Below are 11,094 nucleotides of genomic sequence, written 5' to 3'. Positions count from 1 at the left end.
CTTCTTATGGAGGTGATCCCTGCAGAGGGACCGCTCAGCGGAATTTTCAGAGCGCCACCTATAGTACTTTACTTAGTACTCGTTAAATCTCAAACTTTCATTAAAATACACATGCCAGGTACTGAATTAAAGCTACACTCGTTGTGAATCTAGCCACCAAGTCAGATTTGTAAAATGCTTTTCGGCGAAAGCATGAGAAGCTATTATCTGATAGCATGCACCCCCCAAAATACCAGCACGACACGTAAACAACAGATTTTGCGGTAGCCGGCGCTACCCAAAACGCAGAAATAAAATATAAAACATTCATTACCTTGGACGAGCTTCTTTGTTGGCACTCCTATATGTCCCATAAACATCACAATTGGGTCTTTTTCCCGATTAAATCCGTCATTGTATACCCAAAATGTAATTTGCTGAAGGCCAGTCTGATGCTGCAAAAAGTCCATTTACAAGACGCAACGTCACTTTTTAAAATTACAAAAGTCGCCTATAAACTTTTACAAATCACTTCAAACGACGTTTCTAAACCAACTTTAGGTATTAATAAACGTTAATGATGTATCAAATTGATCACGGGGCGATCTGTATTCGATAGCAGCAAGTCTGGAAAACATCGTCCATTTTTTCAGTTTCACAACATCCTGTGGTGGGTCAGAAGAAGGGAGGGGTCTATTTGTGTTGCAACCAGGGATAAATGATTCTGATATTGATAGCAATGGTGACATCGTGTGGAAGTTTACAGGGGGTTTGCATATATTTTCCCTCGTCTTAAACAATTGATTGAATGGCGGATTAATATTTTTGGTTTTGTTTTTGGTGAACAGTTTTACCAGGGATTTTTACTCCTAAACACGTTCTGTTATAGCCACAGACCCGATTTAACCAGTTTTAGAAACTTCAGAGTGTTTTCTATCCACACATACACACACATATACACATACATACATATCATATGCATATACTATATTCCTGGCATGAGTAGCAGGACTTTGAAATGTTGCGCGATTTTTAACAAAAAGCTGCGAAAATTCGCATCATCCATAACAGGAACTCCAATGCATTAACTTAGGTACAGTCTCTTTTTGCTGGGTATGGTCCCCTACAGTATGTACTCTATTCACATAACACAGTCTTTCAGCCACTGTGGTGGCATCACATCCCTTTTTGGGCGAGCTAGTGGCTATGTGAGCATTCTCTCTCATTCCCCCTCTTTTTGTGCGTTCTCTGTGGCCTCCTCAGCCTGTGTGGCTGGTAGATCTGGAAGAGCTCTGAGGTGTGTTTTGTTCCTCCGTACCTCCTCTGAGCCTGTGTCCACCACATAGGAACATGGGGCATCCGCTTTTCTCAGCACTATTGCTGGTGTCTTTGAGATTGTAATCCACACACGTTGACCTTCGGTCAGCTCTGGCCTCTCCATAGCACAGTGTCTCCGATTTAAGTCTCCAGTTTGTGTTTGTTTCAGCCGTTTGTCCCTCTCAGTTAAGTCATTCCTGTTAGGCCATCAGGGTTTAAGCTAAGCCGGCAAGATAGGCAATGGGGAGTGCAGCCTCCTGCCCATCAGGAGCTCGGCAGGAGACGGCCCATGATGCAGTGGTGTAATTCTGTAAGCTAACAGAGCCCTGTATGGATCCTTGTTCTTTTTCAGCAGTCCCTTGACTGTTTTCACAGCTCTAGCTGCCTCACTGTTGCTCTGTGCATGGTAGGGGATACTTCACGTGTGAAGTCATATTCTGCGGCAAAACAAGAAAAGGAGCTTGCGGAGAAATGGGGAGTGTTATCTGTAACCAGGACCTCACTGACCCCTTGCATGGAAAATATTGACTGCAATCAAATCAAATCAAAGTTTATTTGTCATGTGCGCCGAAAACAACCTTACTGTGAAATGCTTATTTACATGCTCTTTCCAATAGTGCAAAAAAGGTGAACAATAAGTAGGTAAAGAAATAAAACAACAGTAAAAAGACAGGCTACATACAGTAGTGAGGCTACAAAAGTAGCGAGGCTACATACAGACACCGGTTAGTCAGGCTGATTGAGGTAGTATGTACATGTTGATATGGTTAAAGTGACTATGCATATATGATAAACAGAGAGTAGCAGTAGAGTAAAAAAGGGATTGGCGGGTGGTGGGTGGGACCCAATACAAATAGCCCGGTTAGCCAATATGCGGGAGCGCTGGTTGGTCGGCCCAATTGAGGTAGTATGTACATGAATGTATAGTTAACGTGACTATGCATATATGATAAACAGAGAGTAGCAGCAGCGTAAAGGAGGGGTTGGGGTAGGCACACAATGCAAATAGTCCGGGTAGCCATTTGATTATCCACTGATAACACCAGCTGATGTGGTTATAGGTGTCTTTGCTATTTCAATGTATCTTGAATAGCAATCTACCACTAGCAGATGTTATGTTTTTCAATAGAACATGTCTGCCCCTGCCTTTTACCATGGCCGTTTTTGCAGCTCCATTGCCATCATTGGTTCAGGATGACAAGGTCGACATTTTGCACACACCTCATACTGGACCGCCAGCTCGAACAATCCAAGCCACCACACCGACTGTTGGGTCCCTCAGTCTGCATTTGGTTATCCCCATGTGTCCCTCGTGCACTCTGGCTAGCATTTCCAGTTGTAAAATCTTTGGGATAACTCTCCATTACAGTGGAAGTCACTTTGATGCACCCAATAGGGCTTCAGCAGCTGAGGCAGTTCCTCCCTGCCTGGGCCATGCCTTTTTGCACTGCTCTACTATCTGAAGTACTATCTGAGGTCTCACTGTTGCTCCTCTGCAATCTGACACAGTTAGGTCTGAGATGCAGGTAAGCTGTCTCTTACTGCATTTAATGGCCACCTGTAGCCGAAGCCGTAGATATGTGCCTAAATGTGTTACAAATACAACATGTTATATCAGAATTTATGAGTGAAATGCAAATACTATTGGTCAGCTACTGCTGTGTAAATGTACCAGAAAGGAAGAATTGAGGTAAAGACGTACAGTAACTAGGTGTTCAAACCTGCTAGCGGAAAAACTCAGATTTGACGCCGAGCAAAGCTCTGAATGCCAAGATTTCATCATCCTGTGGGGATTTTGTGGGAAATGGCAATCACTTGAGTATCAGTTATTTACTGATGTATAATTTTACTTAGCTAATATAAGCATTTATTTGATTCTGATTGCTTTGCCTTGTCATTCTAAATGGTAAATTGCATTAGACATGTACAAATGTTAATTACCTCATTTTGTTTCATGTCTATGCAGCCATTGGTTGCAAATAGTATACATATTGTAAAACCAATCAAGTCCTTTCCCTCTCAAATTCATATTTTGTGCGGGAGAAAATGGCTACAGGGATTTGCTAGCTATGATCCTCACCGCGACGGTTCCTACCACTTACCAGACAATGCATTGAAACTCATCATCATGCCAACAGTCCGGGGTGAACGGCGAGTAAAGCCACAAAAAAAAAATGTGTTGTGTTGTCATTCATTCACTTGATATGATATAGTGGGGCTGCTGCTATGTTTTTGTAGTTTTTCAAAATTGTGCCTTTATTAGTTCATTTATATATTATTTTATTCATATCCAGGTTGATGATAGGTCCAGTCCAGTTTCAGTGGAAGAGAGAATCAGGGAAGGCCAGGATGTCAGACCAACTTTTGATTATTTCAAGAGACCCAAGTCAGATGACCTAAACACATGTTTATGTTTCCACCCTATGCAGGAATTAAAAAAAACTCTGTGGTACAGAGGGTTTTCTGTTTTAAAGATGGCACCAATCGGGAATGGCTGTCATACAATGAAGAAAGCCATGCGTTGTACTGTTCAATTTGTATGGCATTTGCGAAGCCTACTGACAGCAGTATTTTTATGATTGGAATGACGGATTGGAAACATGTTCACTAAAAGGTAGAAGAGCATGAGAAGAGCAACATGCACAGAAGTAGTGCTGAGGCAAGCATTCAAAGTCTGCTCAGTGGCAGTCAGGGGTCTGCCCAAGGAAAGCAGGTATGCAGGAGAAGTGCTGGAACGTGTCATAGACATAGTGAAAGTCATTGGTAAGAGGGGGCTCAGTTGCAAGGGGATGCAGTCTGAGGCTGCGCCTACATTAGAGGACACCAGTATCGATTGCGGTAATTTCTTGGAGATGATAATACTACTGGTAAAGTATAACGTCTGCTTGAAAGGGAGAGGTTCTCTAATCACATTCCTTTAAAAAAAATACTGTCAACACCGTCATTCACACAATTCAGAGCATTGTCCAAGAGACCATGTCAAGTGAAAGCAAGCTGGAATGTTCTCTGTCCAGATTGACACAACTCAGGACATAACTTCTCAAGACCAGTGCTATGTAATTGTGAGATATGTGACAGATGGCCGTACACGGGAGGCTTGTGTCTGTTGTGAAGTGATGTCGTGGATAAACTAAAATTAGACATGAGTGCAAGTGCATTGGCAATGCTACGGATGGAGCATCCAATATACACTTTTCTACTCTGTAATCCTCAAAGTCCCCCAATCAAGTGCATGCATGGTGCTATGCACATGTCCTTCTTCTGGTTTTGTATGACACAACTGAAATTGTCTTAGCAAGTGGGTCACTGTTTGCTCTCCTTAACGACGTTGCTGTGTTACTCCATGAATTCAACCAAAGGATGGACGTGTGGGAGAAGAAGAGCCAGGACATGAAACCCAGATGCCTATCTCCAATTGGAGGAACAGACTGGTTGGCTATGGATAGTTTTTGAAGGTCTTTGGATCCCTTGGAAAACCAGACCAGTGTCTCTATGTCGAAGTACTCCTCACACTATCAGCAATACAAGGACAGGACAACATGAAGACAACTGTTCGGGTGAAGGCAAGAGTATTTACTCAGGCTCTTCTCCGGTATGAGACGATACTGACAGCTCAAACATTTCTTTGGATATTTGAGAACACGTCACCACTGTCCAAATATAGCCAGCCTTGAGGCAGTGTGGTGCCGGGGAGTCGATCAATTGCACAATCGTAAGGATGATGTGGAGGAACGCAGGTAGCACGAGCCTTGCTGAAAATCTCCAGGAAGTCATGGTTCTCTGCGGAAATGGCAGATAAATCCAAGGCCTTACTTAACCCTGGAGGCGGTTATTCCGGGGAAGGCTGCGTTGCCTTCAGGCGGTGTGATAGGCAGAAAGGGCTGCAACCCAGGATTGAACCCGTGGTCCAGTCAATATCGGGATTGTGCTTCTGGAGCCAAGAAAATCCCAAAACAGGGATGTGGGGAGACTCAATGAGGAGAAGCTGTATTGACTCACTGTGATTACCAGATGCCCATAGATTAATGGGAACTGTGCTGTGCGTGACTGTTCCAACGGAGCGGCCGTCCAGTGCCCTGGCATCCATGGGAACGGAGAGGAGTGGGGATACCTAGTTATGATACCAGGGTAGCATCCATGAAACTCTCATCTGCCCCAGAGTCAATGAGCACCCGAAGAGACTTGTCTCCCTATAGCAGCATGACAAAAAAAAGGAGTATGGGTGATGGGATTTAGATGGTTCCCAGTCTGGCACACCAGTGTACTTGTACCTACTAATGATTTCAGGTCTCTTCACTGGACAGGTGGCTATGAAAAGCCAAGCAGCACCACAATACAGACAACTGTCGGAGCTTAGCCTACATGAACGTTCCCTAGGCGATAATCTAGCTCTGCCCAGTTGCATAGGTTCCGGTGAATCTGACTCACACGTCGCCAATAACTCGAGAGAGAGAACTCGGGTGGTTTTGGGTTTTCTCAGAAATACAGCCTTCAGGGACTTCCGGATTCCTTCGTAGATGAGCAAGCAGCAGCGGATGAAGGAGTGTGACCAAGACCAGACATCCTCTCACTCCTGCATTCCCGTAGATGCCCATCAATACTAATAGTAAGGGCGAGGAGGAAATCAAGGTCCAGCGGTAACTCCTGAGCTGCTGGCTTGTCTTTTATTACTTCTGATAGTCTGTGAAGGAAGGAATTGAATAGGGACTCCGGATTCCAGGCACTTGGCAGCCAACCTGCGAAAATCTATTGTGTAGTCTGCCATACTACGGGAGTCTTGACGTAATTCAAGTAGTTTTCAGGCCGCCTCTCTACCGGAGAATCGAACACATTCCTCACCTCTACCAAGAAATCTTCCAGATGATGACAATTGGTGGATTGTTGCTCCCAAACTGCCATAGCCCAGGAGAGCGCCCTTCCCGACATTAGCATAAGAATATGCGCTATCGCCGACCGATCCAAAGGGAATAAAGATGGCTGTAGCTCAAAAATGAGGGAGCACTGAGAAAGAAACCCCCAGCAGGTTCCAGGATCCCCGGAATATCGCTAAGCAGGTTTCTCGGGGAGCCGGGGTAGGCTGTACAAACCCACCACTAGTAGAGTTACTGAGCAACTGGGAGGGCTCCATTGTGGAATGCTGCCTCTGAGATAATCCACAGAATTGCTCCAGTAACGTCTTGAACCCCTAGTCATTGCGTTCCATTAGCGAATGTAGCCCTTCCATTAGGTTCTTGAGTAGCTCCTCTTTGAATGGTGGCTCCTTGCAGGGAGACAGTGTGACGGAGCTGGTCAGTGTCTGCCGGGTCATTCATGGCCAGTTCATACTATAACGATACAGGGTGAGACCCAGATGCAGACACAGAACACAGATGGTTTGAGTCTGATATTTATTATAATCCAAGGGCCAGGGAAGAGACAGGTCGTGGACAGGCAAAAGATAATACATCTAGTCAGAGCCCAGGTGGTACAGAGTGGCAGGCAGGCTCAAGGTCATGACAGGCAGAATGGTCAGGCAGGCGGGCTCAGAGTCAGGGCAGGCAAGGGTCAAAACTGGGAGGACTAGAAAAACAGTGATGAGGAAAAAGCAGGAGCACGGAAAAACACACTGGTTGACTTGACAAGATGAACTGACAAAAGGCAAACCGATAACACAGGTATAAATACCCAGGGACTCTTAGGGAAAACAGGTGACACCAGGAGATGGGTGGAGACAATCACAGAGATAGGTGAAACAGATCAGGGCGTGACACTAAGTGGTTGAATTAGGGGCGTGTCATGTGTGTACATGCGTGCATTAGCAGGGCGGCCATGGTGGAGTATATGGGGGCCGGTTCTGGTTGGCCGGTCGAGATCAAAGTCTTGGGTCGTTTTTTACTCCCAGTCCGTCTCTGGCTCTGTTTGTTTCTTTTTGTCTCTCACAAGGTAAATATCTTAGGGTTTCGGTGGGTAATGTGTGATTTTAGTGTAAATTATTATTTTTGAATTGTAAGTGTTCCTTATGCTTACTTCTTTCTCTTTCAATCCTGTATTTAGATTATGAAGTTTGCCGTGGTTCAGTTCCTGGATTAAAAGAATGAGCCATATGCAGTATTTCAACAAGTATGGCTCAAAGATGACATCTGTTATTGGCCACCACTAAGCCTCAGAAAGAAGAACAAAATAAACAATTTAGCCATCGAGTGTGCACCACCAGACAGCACCTGGGAAATAAGTTGCTTTTAGTTCATGAAGGGAGCAGGTAATTTGGCCAAATTTTTGCATATACTGTCATTTTAACTGTTAGCATAATGAACTTGCCTGATGTGAAAGTGTTTTGGGCTCTGACCTGGTTCATGCCTCTACTGATCTAGACAATTGGGATATGGTACTGATGTATTGTAAACGGTTCCAAGCGGGTTCCAGTGTTGAAACGACAGATGATGAGCAAATAAGAAAACTGAGAACTGCAATTAGCAAGTACCCATCCCAGGATTCTGATGAAGGTGAAGATGAGTCTACTCTTCCAGACGAACCGCCAGTCCCATCGTATCAGGAGTCTCTATCGAACCATGAAAACATTGCAGTGCCAGCAGACTGTAGAGCTGGTATGTAAAATAACATGCTTGATTATATGTGAAATTCCATGAACAATAATCAGCTTTCATGGTCAATTTCCATTTTTTTCTTTTAATTAGTCGTCTCCAATATAACACAGACACCACTTCAAGGGACCAAGAGTCCGAAAACAAGTAAGTGAAGCATTAATCATTTTTTTAAATCCATTGGAGGATGTATTCTGTCCTGCCAAGTATTGAGGGAATTTCAGAGGAGAAACAAGCCCTTTAATAATGTAATTTGTCTCTCAATTAGGACAAGCACCATACTCCACCAGAGGAGGTTGTTGGCACCTTAATTGGGGAGGACGGGATCGTGGTAATGGCTAGAGCGCAAAGGGTGGACTGTTTGATGCCGTTCCATTTGCTCCGTTCCAGCCATTATTATGAGCCATTCTGCCCCCAGCAGTCTCCACTGTATTCCACAGCATCATATTCACCACAGCAGCACGTGGATGACAGCCATGGAGGTACAGCACAGAATACATTCAATTTCCCAGATTAGACTTTGCCTCTCTCTTATTTTTTGCACAGTATTTCATTTCAATGTATTGTTTTACACAGGGAGCACATTAATTACTTAAAAATCATACAATGTGATTTTTGTTTTAGATTCCGTCTCTCACAGTTGAAGTGTACCTATGATAAAAATTACAGACCTCTACCTGCTTTGTAAGTAGGAAAACCTGCAAAATCGGCAGTGTATCAAATACTTGTTCTCTCCACTGTAATAGTCCAAATTGGTGAAGTGAAATGCAAAAAATAACTTGTTTCAAAAAATTATGAAAAATGATAAATGGAAACGTGGTGCATAGGTATTCACCCCCTTTGCTATGAAGCCCCTAAATAACATCTGGTGCAACCAATTACTTTCCGAAGTCACATAATTAGTTAAATAATGTCCACCTGTGTGAAAATCTAAGTGTCACATGGTCTGTCACATGACCTCAGTATATATACACCAGTTCGGCACCATGAAGACCAAGGAGCTCTCCAAACAGGTCAGGGACAAAGTTATGGAGAAGTACAGATCAGGGTTGGGTTGTAATAAAATATCAGAAACGTTGAACATCCCACGGAGCACCATTAAATCCATTATTACAAAATGGAAAGATTTTGGCACCACAACAAACCTGCCAAGAGAGGGCAAGGAGGGCAAGGAGGGACCAGGCAAGGAGGGCGTTAATCAGAGAGGCAACAAAAAAGACCAAAGATAACCCTGAAGGAGCTGCAAAGCTCCACAGCGTGATTGGAATATCTGTCCAGAGGACCACTTTAAGCAGTACACTCCACAGAGCTAGGCTTTATGGAAGAGTGTCCAGAGAAATGCCATTGCTTAAAGAAAAAATAAGCAAACACGTTTGGTGTTCACCAAAAGGCATGTTGGAGACCCCCCAAGCATATGGAAAAAGGTACTCTGGTCAGATGAGACTAAAATTAAGCTTTTTGGCCAGCAAGGAACATTTTATTTCTGGTGCAAACCCAACACCTCTCATCACCCCGAGAACACCATCCCCACATTGAAGTATGATGGTGGCAGCCACATACTGTGGTGATGTTTTTCATCGCCAGGGACTGGGAAACTGGTCAGAATTGAAGGAATTATGGATAGTGCTAAATACAGTGAAATTCTTGAGGGGAAACCTGTTTCAGTCTTCCAGAGATTTGAGACTGGGATGGTGTGTTCATATCTACAGATGGCATACACGTTTGTTATTAAGGCACATGAAAAATTCATTTATCCATCAAATAAAATGCATTTTGATAAAACAATAAAGAAAATGAATGCCTCACATGTAGTAGTGAGGTTTGACATTCAAATGGGTTTTATTTTGTCCATGACATTTCTTTTTCTTATTTTTTTATTTTCTAAATTAGTATTGTAAGCTTAGGTTTACAAAAATAAAATTGATTCTTCTGTAATGTTGACAATCAATTAAAAAGGTGTGGAGAACAAACCTTTTTTTTATTTCAACACATTTGAGAAGAAATAGGGATTGTTTAAGAAATGTGCAAGGGTGCTAATATATTTGGCCACAACTGTATATTTTCCTTACATTATTTATTATAGTGACCTTTAGTAAATGGACGTTTTTTCCATTTTAGATATTTATGATATTTCATTTGTGGAAAGAATGCAATGATACATGACTTTAGACTTGTGACACCCTTCTGCAAGACATACACTAAGAAAGGCAGGCATTGCCAATTGCCTCCAACAGTACTGACAATGTTACAATAAAACATGTTAAGTCATATCTTCAGTTTAGTCATATCAGCCTTTCTGAAAATTCCTTGCAAGAGTTCCTTCCTCAAAGCCCTATATGATAAATTCACCTGTAAGTGCTTTAGTATGGATTGGCCTCAGGCATGATATGAATGGCCAAGAAAAAGTATGCATTAATCAACATTATGCCCCTACAAGGCTGGATTGAATTGTTAAGTCCAAAGCTCCGGACACTTTGACCATATAATGAAGTACTGTATGTTCAAAATGCTGATTAAAAGACTGTGGAGATAAATACAGGGTCTGAAAGAATTACAGCACCTGGCCATGAGTGCATTAAACTTAATGGTTCTGAGTTCACCGAAGCCTTATGGACATTTCAGACGCCTTTGTTTCTGTGTGACAAAGCAATGACAATGTGAATTCTCTAAACTTAGATGCTGCTGAATCATATCCAAAGCTTCACACATACTGTTTTGCACCCCAAATAAGCTATTAGACAAAAGGCACTACTAACAGAAATATGAAAACTATTGCTAACTAGGAATACAATTTATGGTCGCTCTTTTTGTGTTCTATTTGGTCTATTCAAACAGATAATGATGCTCTACAAGAGAATTTAAAAAAAATGTAGAGCGACCTGACAGAGGGAACAGAAACCTTTGACCAAACTGCAGTGATTTGACCAATCCATGTGATAAATAAATCATGCTAGAGTGTACAATGTGTGTCTGAGAACGGGACTGCAGAGGACTCACTGTGGCTTTGGGAAATCTAGACCATCAGAGAGAGGGAAAGAGAGAAAGAGGGGAGAGAAATAGAGAAAGATTAGAGGGCAGAAAGAGTAGAGGGATAGGGAGAGGAGAGAGAGACTAAAAATCTATGTAACTGCATTCTCTTATCAAATCTAATCTAAATGTATAGGGAACAGTCAGGCGCAATAGCTTAGGCAGAGCTCCAAACACTTTTCTAAGAAAT

General features: G+C 42.8%; 1 long non-coding RNA gene across 1 annotated transcript; it reads left to right on the top strand.

The window, feature by feature from the left end:
- Positions 1–7,329: 7,329 nt before the first annotated feature.
- LOC149971219 (uncharacterized) lies at positions 7,330–9,812 on the top strand. Its single transcript, XR_016492435.1, has 4 exons — positions 7,330–7,534; positions 7,647–7,880; positions 7,971–8,024; positions 8,146–9,812. It is a non-coding gene; the product is annotated as an uncharacterized LOC149971219 (long non-coding RNA).
- Positions 9,813–11,094: the final 1,282 nt, after the last annotated feature.

This window comes from Oncorhynchus mykiss, chromosome 27, assembly GCF_057628025.1.
Source record: "Oncorhynchus mykiss isolate SJ-2025 chromosome 27, ASM5762802v1, whole genome shotgun sequence".
Lineage (NCBI taxonomy): Eukaryota > Metazoa > Chordata > Actinopteri > Salmoniformes > Salmonidae > Oncorhynchus > Oncorhynchus mykiss.
This window is presented reverse-complemented; position numbering and strand designations above follow the sequence as displayed.